Raw genomic sequence first — 12,554 nt, 5'->3', positions numbered from 1 at the left:
ACCGGTGTGAGATCAGATTACCAAGGAGGATTAACTCTTTCTGTGACAACCTGACTGTGCCAGGGCGTCACACACCCCCTTGGTAAAACACGGCCCGTCCTCGGGCCGTCGAGGCACCAACATTTATTAAAACTGGAAAAAGGATCAAACATTTTAAACATTTTCAATCTTCCCACAGCGGGATGCACATTGCTTCAACGTTGCAACAACAAATAACACTTTTAATAATAACTGTGTAACGGGTCCTTCAGTCACCCACCCAAACAACCTAGCCTTGGTGCTGCCCCTAAAGCCCAGGCAGCACCCCTTGACCCCAGTCCAGAAACGGTTCCAGATTGGTCAACGGGACCGGTACTTTGCTGCCGTTGCGGCCGGGCGGACTGCCGGAGCCGTCGTCATCTCCGTCGCGGCCGGGCGGACTGCCGGGGCCGGTGGCAGGGCGGTGACAAAGGTGAGGCCTGGGGACCCCAGGTCTGGGTCTTCCCCAACAGGCGCTGCGGGCTCCGCTACCGGTAACAGGGGTAACGGGTCGGTGCATCGCTGCGGCGGCCTCTCCAGGAACCAAATGCTGGCAGAGTCCTGGCATCCCTGCCTTTACAGTCCTTGTCACATAAGCTGCGGTTCCTTCTTCCTGCTCCCCCTTGGTACTCGGGAGCAGTCCTTCCAGCAACTTTTTAAAGTTTCCCTTTCGCTTCCGGTCCTCCGGAGCTTCACTTCCGCCCGCGTTCTCAGGGGGCGGAGCCTCTTTTTCGCGCCCACCGCTCGGAGAAGAAGGCGCCAAGCTGTTGTTTTTGGCGCCTAAAATGGCGGCTAAAATGGCGGACTTCTGGATTTTTCCTCAGCGGGACGCCGCTGACGGACGGGGCAAGGCGCACTTCCTCCAGGTGACTGGATGGGCTCGATCCTGTTCGTGACGCCAGATCTGTGAAGCCCTACAGGTGCGGTGCAGCAGTGTATTACCCTTAGGGACTCCACGGGATGGGACGGTCTGGTCACAGGTAGGGAACCTTCGTTTTGGGATTCGTCGTGACGCCACTCTCAGAATTGCGGTCAGTGAGGACCGCCACTGCAGGTTAAGGGATGCCTGGGGCTGATGGTGGGTGCAGTAGGTTGTAATAGCCTCCTGAGAGTAAGGCAAGCCCCAGGTCCCTGTGTATGTGGGTGGGACCACAGGTCGCAGAATGACTCAAACACAGTCCAAGAAGTCTTTTAACGTGTTTACTCACTGTTTAGAGGTCACGGTGAGATGCCCGGGCGACACTGTGATAACCAGGTGGAACCAGGAATTCCAGGAGGCCGTTCTGAGGGTAGCTGTCCGCTCGCCCTCCTTGCACTCTTTTTGTTTGGGAGGATCCCTTGCTTGAAGCGTGGTAGGACTCCTCCAGGGAAGCTGTTACTACCCTGCTCCCCTCTCTCTGGCCCGTCTGCCGGCAGCGTGGCCTTGGTGGGATGACTTCTGGCCCTGTCCCCTTCTGGGCCTGGTGATTGCTGCTTGGCTCGAGCTCTGTGTAGTAGTGGTGAGGGCATAAAGTACCCCCCACCTGTAGGTTAAGCAGCTCTGGATGATTTGCTGCCTGTACTGGGGATCTGTTTCCCCTTGCGTGCTCGGATACCAGGATCTCCGTACTCAGCCACCCCTCTCTCTGGATGTCTTTCAGGCCGACCCACGGTACCCTTTCTCCCCCGCTTTCAGCTACTGCACTCCTCAGGACCCGTCTGACACGAGAGCCCCTCTCTGCTTCCTTCCACACCCTCCAAACTCCAGACTCCTTCTCCACTTCCTCTTTCTCCTCAGCCGGGGACGGGGAATCACTCCCCTGTAGTGATCCGGGTACCCAGGTACCGAGGGGCCACCGCCCGGCTCCGGCTACCTGTTCTGGCCCCTTCCTCACTACGGCCTGCCCCGGCCCTTTTGGAGAACGCTTCACTCCCAGCCGGGAGCTACACTTCAGACCTCCGTCCTGTCTGCCCTCCACACACTGTCTGCTCCAGCCCCTCCCCTCTCCTCTGCTTTTCTCCTACACTGGGGCTGTGCTTTGTCATGCTGCACCGGTGTGAGATCAGATTACCAAGGAGGATTAACTCTTTCTGTGACAACCTGGCTGTGCCAGGGCGTCACATCATACAGGACGAATCCTCCAGGAAGAGATGCTCTCTGTCTTCCACTCCAGTCCTAGCTCTCTCCTAGTTTGGGTGTGAGGGAGTATTAGACCTAGGGCTGGTCAGGAGTTAGGGCTATGCTGGCGGTCCAGACCTCTTCCCTTTCAGAACTATCTCTGGGGTAAGGAACAGTTAGGGCTCCCTAGACTTAGGGCGAGTTTAGGAGCCCTTGTTCCCAGTTACTGCTTTCCAGTTGTGGCAATATGTATACACATACTGTATATATATATATGTATATATATATATATATATATATATATATATATATATATATATATATACACAGACCACCAAGAGTCTATACATTGTAGGCTCCACCACATCACTGGTGGTCTTCTGTGCCATACAGGATGCCTCCTACAGGTGGAAACGCCCTCTGTAGCTTATACTCTGACCCACAGATGGGGATTCTGCACACGGGACTCCTTATATTACTTAAGAATGAAGACAAAGGGGAAGTGTTGCATAACAAATAATATAACCCTTTAAAAGTCAATCTTTATTAATATTAAAAACTAATATTAATAAAGATTACTTAAGAATGACCTAAAAATGTGTAATAAAATGTTTTTTTTACAAACTGAAGTCAGTAAGAAGAACGTTTCCATGGGATCATCTACTTAAATGTAACCTTTAACAAAAAACTTTATATATTTCATGCTAAAATCTATATTTAAACAAAAAAAGGTTACACTAGAATTATTAAACCCCATCCTGGTGTTCCAAATTCCCTATGACAACACTTCCTAACTAAAACGGACCTCACAAGATGATTCTCCAGGTCAGTACGATTACGCAGATACCAAAATTAGAGGTTTTTTTTTTTTTATTTAATTGGTGAAGAAAAATGTTGAATTTAAAAAAAAAAAATGCTCGTCACCATTTTCAAAAGCCCATAATATTTTAATATCTCAAGATATAAGGCTGTGCAAGGGCTTATTTTTTGCATTTTGAGCTGACGTTTTTACTGGTACCATTTGAGGCAGATGCTAATTTTTACTTTGATTTCTCTGAACGCAGTAATACCAAATATGTCTATTTTTTTTATTTAGTTTTAATTGCTTCAATGCTATTTTCAGTGCGGCTCCTGCTATAGACCCCAGGGAGCTGCCCAGTTTGCCCTCCCTCAATGCTGACCCTGCCTATAAGATACTGTCTGAGAAAATCTCCTAGCACTGAATTCCCAACATCAAGAAATATTATTTTCTTTGTATAATATTCTCCAGAGTGATGATACACTGTATCTAATTAAGCCCATCATGTGTAACATTGTTGTAATTCATTACCATTTACTGCCAGCAGAGGGCGGCATTGTTCTCCCGTGATGAGAACTAAAGACAAGACGGAGCGGGCACTACCATGCTCGGGTGCTCTGTACTCAAAACTAGTGATGAGCCGGCACTACCATGCTCGGGTGCTCAGTACTCGTAACTAGTGATGAGCGGGCACTACCATGCTCGGGTGCTCAGTACTCGTAACTAGTGATGAGCGGGCACTACCATGCTCGGGTGCTCAGTACTCGTAACTAGTGATGAGCAGGCACTACCATGCTCGGGTGCTCAGTACTCGTAACTAGTGATGAGCGGGCACTACCATGCTCGGGTGCTCAGTACTCGTAACTAGTGATGAGCGGGCACTACCATGCTCAGGTGCTCGGTACTCGTAACTAGTGATGAGCGGGCACTACCATGCTCGGGTGCTCAGTACTCGTAACTAGTCATGAGCGGGCACTACCATGCTCGGGTGCTCAGTACTCGTAACTAGTCATGAGCGGGCACTACCATGCTTGGGTGCTCAGTACTTGTAACTAGTGATGAATAATGAGTTACTAGTTCTGAGTACCGAGCATGGTAGTGCCCACTCATCACTATGTACGAGTACTGAGCACCCGAGCATGGTAGTGCCCGCTCATCACTAGTTACCAGTACAGAGCACCCGAGAATGGTAGTGCCCGCTCATCACTAGTTACGAGTACTGAGCACCCGAGCATGGTAGTGCCCGCTCATCACTAGTTACGAGTACTGAGCACCCGAGCATGGTAGTGCCCGCTCATCACTAGTTACCAGTACCGAGCACCCGAGAATGGTAGTGCCCGCTCATCACTAGTTACGAGTACTGAGCACCCGAGCATGGTAGTGCCCACTCATCACTAGTTACGAGTACTGAGCACCCGAGCATCTATCTATCTATTAATCTATCCTAATATGTATTTATCTATCTATCTATCCTTCTTTCTATCCTAATATCAAATCAAATAAGCTTTATTGTCAGGACCAAATACATATTAGTTTTGCCAAAGCAACGTACACTAGGGACTGTGAGGATGATGGATGGGGACTGTAAGAAGGTATAGAATATTTATCCATCCACCTATCTATCTCTATCTACCTTAATATCTATCCCTCTGTTGATCTATCTTTCCCTCTATCATCTATCTATCTATCTATCCCTCTATCTATCTATCTATCTATCTATCTATCTATCCCTCTATCTATCTATCTATCTATTTATCCCTCTATCTATCTATCTATCTATCCATCTATCTATCTATCTATCCCTCTATCTATCTATCTATCTATCCCTCTATCTATCTATCTATCTATCTATCTATCTATCTATCTATCTATCCCTCTATCTATCTATCTATCTATCTATCTATCCATCTATCTATCTATCTATCTATCCCTCTATCTATCTATCCCTCTATCTATCTATCTATCTATCTATCTATCTATCCCTCTATCTATCTATCTATCCCTCTATCTATCTATCCATCTATCTATCTATCTATCTATCTATCTATCTATCCCTCTATCTATCTATCTATTCATCTATCTATCTATCTATCTATCCCTCTATCTATCTATCTATCTATCTATCTATCTATCTATCCCTCTATCTATCTATCTATCTATCTATCCCTCTATCTATCTATCTATCTATCTATCCATCTATCTATCTATCTATCTATCTATCCCTCTATCTATTTATCTATCCATCTATCTATCTATCTATCTATCCCTCTATCTATCTATCCCTCTATCTATCTATCTATCTATGTATCTATCTATCTATCCATCTATCTATCTATCTATCTATCTTTCCCTCTATCATCTATCTATCTATCTATCTATCTATCCATCTATCCCTCTATCTATCTATCTATCTCTCTATCCATCTATCTATCCCTCTATCTATCTATCTATCTATCTATCTATCTATCTATCTATCCCTCTATCTATCTATCTATCTATTCATCTATCTATCTATCTATCTATCCCTCTATCTATCTATCTATCTATCTATCGATCTATCTATCTATCTATCTATCTATCTATCTATCCCTCTATCTATCTATCTATCTATCTATCCCTCTATCTATCTATCTATCTATCTATCTATCTATCTATCTATCTATCTATCCCTCTATCTATCTATCTATCTATCTATCTATCTATCTATCCCTCTATCTATCTATCCCTCTATCTATCTATCTATCTATCTATCTATCTATCTATCTACCTATCCCTCTATCTATCTATCTATCTATCTATCCCTCTATCTATCTATCCCTCTATCTATCTATCCCTCTATCTATCTATCTATCTATCTATCCCTCTATCTATCTATCCCTCTATCTATCTATCCCTCTATCTATCTATCTATCTATGATCAAATCAAATCAAATCAAATCAAATCAAATAAGCTTTATTGGCAGGACCAAATACAAATTAGTTTTGCCAAAGCAAGTGTACATTAGGGGCTGGGGCTGTGGGGATGGTGGGTGGGGACTGTAGGAAGGATGGATGGGGCACATCCAGGGTGGGGACTGTGGGGGCTCTTCTAGGATGGAGGCTATGGAAGTCCATGGCTTATGATGGGGCATATCCAGGGTGGGGACTGTAGTAACGGTGGATGGGGCATATCCAGGGTGGGGATTGGGGGGCCACATCTGGGATGGGGGGCTATGGAAGTCCATGACTTATCATAGTTCTCTTTCTCGAAGTCTATGACATTCGCTCACATACCGCGCTGCTATCTCCACTGCGCTCTCTTCTTCCCCCAGCAGGATATATGTTTTCTCTTCCTCCTTCATGGAGCTGAAATCCGGGAAGAGATGGGAGAGTCTCCTGAAGTGAGTGTCCCTCACTGCTGAGTACTCTATGTATCTATCTATCTATCCATCTATCTATCTATCTATCTATCTTTCCCTCTATCATCTATCTATCTATCTATCTATCTATCTATCTATCTATCTATATATATATATATATCTCTTTCTATCAACCACATATACATATATTATAGAAAGCTATATAAGATAGAGAAATAGATAATCACATTAAAACATAGATTTATTTCTATCTTATATAACTTTCTATAATTCATTCTCTTATGACAAGAATCCCCCCTTTTACTCGGTAGACCCCTATGAAGAATGTATGCATTAATTACCCGGTAGATAATTATCTTTATCTCTTTGTACATTTGATTCTGTTACTGCAACAAAGTAACGATTTCCTAATAATAAACCCAACTACTAACAGCCGATGAATCACACGGCGGATTACACATGTAGCAGAGCTGAGCTGGTGACCGCTGCCCCCTGGAGCACACAGCAGAGTGCAGACCCTCTTACCTCCGGGCAGCCGCTCATTACCGCAGCACTGGAGGCGGCGGGATCCGGGAACAGTCTGACACCTCCGGCCCCGGCACTGCCTGAGTAGTCAGAGAGACGCTGGGGAGACAAAGACGGCTCCTCCTGTCCTGACACCAGCAAAACTACTGGAGGTACAGAACCAGGAGGGAAAGGGGCCGGAGTGATGAAATAATGACCGAGCCGATCATTATCCCTCTATCTATCTATCTATCTATCTATCTATCTATCTATCTATCTATCTATCTATCTATATTCATCTATCTATCTATCTATCTATCTATCTATCTATCTATCTATCTATCCCTCTATCTATCCCTCTATCTATCTATCTATCTATCTATCTATCTATCTATCTATCTATCTATCTATCCCTCTATCTATCCCTCTATCTATCTATCTATCTATCTATCTATCTATCTATCTATCTATCCCTCTATCTATCCCTCTATCTATCTATCTATCTATCTATCTATCTATCTATCTATCTATCTATCTATCTATCCCTCTATCTATCTATCTATCTATCTATCTATCTATCTATCCCTCTATCTATCTATCTATCTATCCCTCTATCTATCTATCTATCTATCTATCTATCTATCTATCTATCCCTCTATCTATCTATCCCTCTATCTATCTATCTATCTATCTATCTATCTATCTATCTATCTATCTATCTATCTATCTATCTATCTATCTATCCCTCTATCTATCTATCTATCTATCTATCTATCTATCTATCTATCCCTCTATCTATCTATCTATCTATCTATCCCTCTATCTATCTATCTATCTATCTATCTATCTATCTATCTATCTATCTATCTATCCCTCTATCTATCTATCTATCTATCTATCTATCTATCTATCTATCCCTCTATCCCTCTATCTATCTATCTATCTATCTATCTATCTATCTATCTATCTATCTATCTATCTATCTATCTATCCCTCTATCTATCTATCCCTCTATCTATCTATCCCTCTATCTATCTATCTATCTATCTATCTATCTATCTATCTATCTATCTATCTATCTATCTATCTATCCCTCTATCTATCTATCTATCTATCTATCCCTCTATCTATCTATCTATCTATCTATCCCTCTATCTATCTATCTATCTATCTATCTATCTATCTATCTATCTATCTATCTATCTATCTATCTATCTATCTATCTATCCCTCTATCTATCTATCTATCTATCCCTCTATCTATCTATCTATCTATCTATCTATCCCTCTATCTATCTATCTATCTATCTATCTATCTATCTATACTATACACACACACACCATACTGTGCAACAGTTTTAGGCAGGTGTAAAATAAAATTCTGCAAAGCAAGAAGCTTTCTTAAATAGAAGTGTTAATGGTTTATTTTTAGCCATTAAAGTGTGTGTGATGCAGACTTGTGAATCCTCAGGAGTGTCAGACAATGAGTCACTGCAGACTGCAGCCCCAACCCTGGACAACCCCTTTAACTAAATGCAAAGTACAATGGACAAAAGGGAAAATCAAAATTAAATTAATATTTGGTTTCACTGCACTTGGTCTTTTAAGCAGCAATAATTCTTCTTGGTACATGTGCACAAAGTGAAGGATTGTACAAGATTATAGTCGGGTGCATGAGTAACCAGCCTAACCAACAGGTGATAGTGATCATTATTATTAACAGAAACAGCTGTGTAAGAAGCGTAAAACTGGGTGAGGAACAGACAAACTCTGCTATAAAGGTTAGATTATGGAAGACAGATTCATGTCACAGGTCCAAACACAATCTCAAGACAGAGAAAAACAGAAAAAATAACAAGACTTAAGGTAGTTATTCTGCAACAGGCAGGAGTGTCCCAGGAAAATATTTCTAAGCAAGCTGGGGTATCAAGACGTGGTGCTCAAAGTATAAAAGGACTGCATGCGCAGTGCGCAAACAGACAAGGAGAACCCGGAAGAGAAGCCTGCCGAAATGGTAAGTATAAACGAGGTCAAGATAGAATGAGCGACGGGGACGTCACTCATGTGACTCCATGGTATCACGCCCACAGGGGCTTGGTACCAAGGAAAGTATGTAGACGCCCATAGGGCAAGGCATCGCCCATGGGGCCAGCGGCTCTGTAATTTACATAGGAAATATGAAAGTAATAAAACGTTTTTTTATTACTTTCATATTACACAATTTTACAGCACAGGGATGGGTAGGGAGCTGCTATTAGGGCAAATATGCGTCTGCTAATATGTCAGATTGCATATTCTAGGTGACAGGTTCCTTTTAAGTAATCTCATTTTTCCTGGACTTGTTCTGGTGATATTCAGTTCCTTCATAAGCTCTGGATGCAAGCAGGCGGCTTGCACTCATCTGTTGAAACATTTCTGCTCTTTGCTGAACTTCTGCAGTTCACTGGAGATAAGTTGTTCATGCCTTTCCCCCTGTGTGTGCTCCCTGTGTCTTCTTTAGTGTTTAATGGAGTTGACGAAGGGCTCATCCCACCCATTCCCTATCAAGGGCCCAGCTCTAGGGTCATGCTAGGGTCAGGTATCCTGCTTGGCGCATAAGTGCGGAACCTATTTAGGGTGGTGAGGGACATTATGGGCTAGTGGTAGGCTTGGTCAGGGGTCACTCAGTTTTTTTCTTTTGGCAGTTTGCGTGGTACTCCCTCCATACCTAGTGTGACAGGAGGCATCTGATTGGCTCAAAAATTATTTTGCAGCAACACAACAACCCCCTAACATCCAGCTGATGTCATTAAGAACAAGGAGTCCTGGGGGTGATGATCCGGATCCACAGAGCCCACATCTCACATCTCACATCATCCCGTCTGTCTGGGATAAAGAGACAGAAGGATCCACACAAGCCTCATACACAGAAGATCGGGGGTCAGGGCTCCAAGATGTTTGGAACAACCTCCTGCCGAGATCCTTCATGCACTGTACAGGTGACAAGGAGAAGTGATGGAGGCGAAAGATCATCTCCAAATATAGATTTTTAGGGGGCGACATTATGCCCATTTAACAGAAATTGTCCCCAAAATAAAGTGTCAGGCACTATCATATCCCATGGTCTTGTTCATTAATATCTGAATTTCTGAACTTACCTTTACTCTAAGATGTCAATGTGATTAATATTGAAGGACAAATGGTAAATATTTACAGAGAAGGTTCAGCCATTCTATCAATGTTTCCAACAGTTTCTTGCATAGAAATATAAAAGATATTATAGGGACTCAGAGGAAATCTGCTGCCTGGGACTAATATATGCAGCGGCTGTCACTATACGAACCCAATACTGCCCCCTACTGTCTATAATATCCACCTATTGAAATGTGCTGGGTAATGCACAGACATTGAGGCCGACACTGCAGGGATAACAAGCTACCAGGTGTCAACTACTGAGTAATAAGAATCGTAGTCTGTCCGTCATGATTGTCAGTAATTTGGGCGGCACGGTGGCTCAGTGGTTAGCACTGCAGTCTTGTGGTGGCTCAGTGGTTAGCACTGCAGTCTTGTGGTGGCTCAGTGGTTAGCACTGCAGTCTTGCAGCGCTGGGGTCCTGGATTCTATAGTCCCACTAAGGACGGCATCTGCAAGGAGTTTGTATGTTCTCCCCGTGTTTGCGTGGGTTTCCTCCGGGTTCTCCGGTTTCCTCCCACACTCCAAAGACATACAGATAAGGACTCTAGATTGTGAGCCCCAATGGGGACAGTGTTGCTGATGTATGTAAAGCGCTGTGGAATTAATAGCACTATATAAGTGAATAAATATTATTATTATATTCATTTATGAGATGATTGATCCTCAGATGTTTTGTCTGTGACCCATCTGTATAATGAAAGCACAATGGAGGGGGAACGGCTCCCAATACTGAGCGTCTAGTAATGATAAAAACAGTAAAAGCTCCGGAAGCAAAACTCGATACATTCTTCAATAACATGTATCAGGTGTCAGCAGTCTGGAACACGAAACACTCATCTCTCATATACAGACATGTATGAATCAGATACATTTTATGTACAAGACTTCAAGAGATTTTATAGTTCTCCCAAAACCTGCTCCAATGTTCATCACATCCCAAGATTACTGAAAGATACAGTGCTTGTTTTATATAGGAAGCGATGATACTGAGGAATACATAGCGATTCATGGGACACATTAATGAGTAGTTACTTTAATACAATACTATATACAAGATCATAACTACTATAATACTGCTTCTATGTACAAGAATATAACTACTATAATACTGCCCCTATGTACAAGAATAAAATTACTATAATACTGCTCCCTATGTACAAGAATATAACTACTATAATACTACCCCTATGTACAAGAATATAACTACTATAATACTGCTCCTATGTACAAGAATATAACTACTATAATACTGCCCCTATGTACAAGAATAAAATTACTATAATACTGCCCCTATGTACAAGAATATAACTACTAAAATACTGCTCCCTATGTACAAGAATATAACTACTATAATACTGTTCCTATGTACAAGAATATAACTACTAAAATACTGCTCCCTATGTACAAGAATATATCTACTATAATACTGCTCCCTATGTAAAAGAATATAACTACTAAAATACTGCTCCCTATATACAAGAATATAACTACTATAATACTGCTCCCTATGTACAAGAATATAACTACTAAAATACTGCTCCCTATGTACAAGAATATAACTACTATAATACTGCTCCCTATGTACAAGAATATAACTACTAAAATACTGCTCCCTATGCACAAGAATATAACTGCTATAATACTGCCCCTATGTACAAGAATAAAATTACTATAATACTGCCCTCTATGTACAAGAATATAACTACTATAATACTGCCCCTATATACAAGAATTAAATTACTATAATACTGCTCCCTATGTACAAGAATATAACTACTATAATACTGCCCCCTATGTACAAGAATATAACTACTATAATACTGCCTCTATGTACAAGAATATAACTACTATAATAATACCCCTATGTACAAGAATATAACTACTATAATACTGCTCCTATGTACAAGAATATAACTACTATAATACTGCCCCTATGTACAAGAATATAACTACTGTAATACTGCTCCTACGTACAAGACTATAACTGCTATAATACTGCCCCTATGTACAAGAATATAACTACTATAATACTTTCCCCTATGTACAAGAATATAACTACTATAATACTGCCCCTATGTACAAGAATATAACTACTATAATACTGCCCCTATGTACAAGAATATAACTACTATAATACTGCCCCTATATACAAGAATATAATTACTTTCCAAAACCCGTGCACTGAATCTGACTGACAGTGAGGCTTCTTCTCCCCATTTTCACATACACTTAAAGCATTTGCTATTTACGCAGTTTACAAATATAATCATGTGACGCAGAAGTTAGACCGCACTTTACAAATGTTGACAAGTTGTATTAAACAAATCTCTGCAACTTTATCATTCATTCTGCCCTTTGATTCCATCCTGTTTCTAACATCTCTGCTTGCTGTCAGTGAATGGAAACGTTCAAAATGTTCCCCAGGATCTGTCATAGATGTATTGGTAAAGTTAATGAGAACATATTCTAAATTTAAAAATAATAATGATAAAGTACAATCTCTCCACTTGTCTTAGGCGGAGTTCACATGTCCAGGATTCGTGCGTTAGAAGGGATCCATTGACCAAAAAGTTGCACAGATACAATTTTTGAAAAAATAGTCT

At 41.9% G+C, this 12,554-nt stretch overlaps 1 protein-coding gene across 2 annotated transcripts in view; it reads right to left on the bottom strand.

Annotated features, from left to right (window-relative positions):
- FAM167A (family with sequence similarity 167 member A) overlaps positions 1–12,554 on the bottom strand; it is an 81,087-nt gene that overhangs the window by 67,340 nt on the left and 1,193 nt on the right. Inside the window, exon 1 of one of the 2 annotated variants that reach the window (XM_075341250.1) lies at positions 6,800–6,894. The exons of the other annotated variant lie outside the window; for it this stretch is intronic. The gene's annotated coding sequence lies outside the window, so the exon portion shown is untranslated. Of the gene's footprint in view, positions 1–6,799; positions 6,895–12,554 lie in introns of those variants that run through there. 2 annotated transcript variants of the gene reach the window in all.

This window comes from Anomaloglossus baeobatrachus, chromosome 3 (assembly GCF_048569485.1).
Source record: "Anomaloglossus baeobatrachus isolate aAnoBae1 chromosome 3, aAnoBae1.hap1, whole genome shotgun sequence".
NCBI lineage: Eukaryota > Metazoa > Chordata > Amphibia > Anura > Aromobatidae > Anomaloglossus > Anomaloglossus baeobatrachus.
This window is presented reverse-complemented; position numbering and strand designations above follow the sequence as displayed.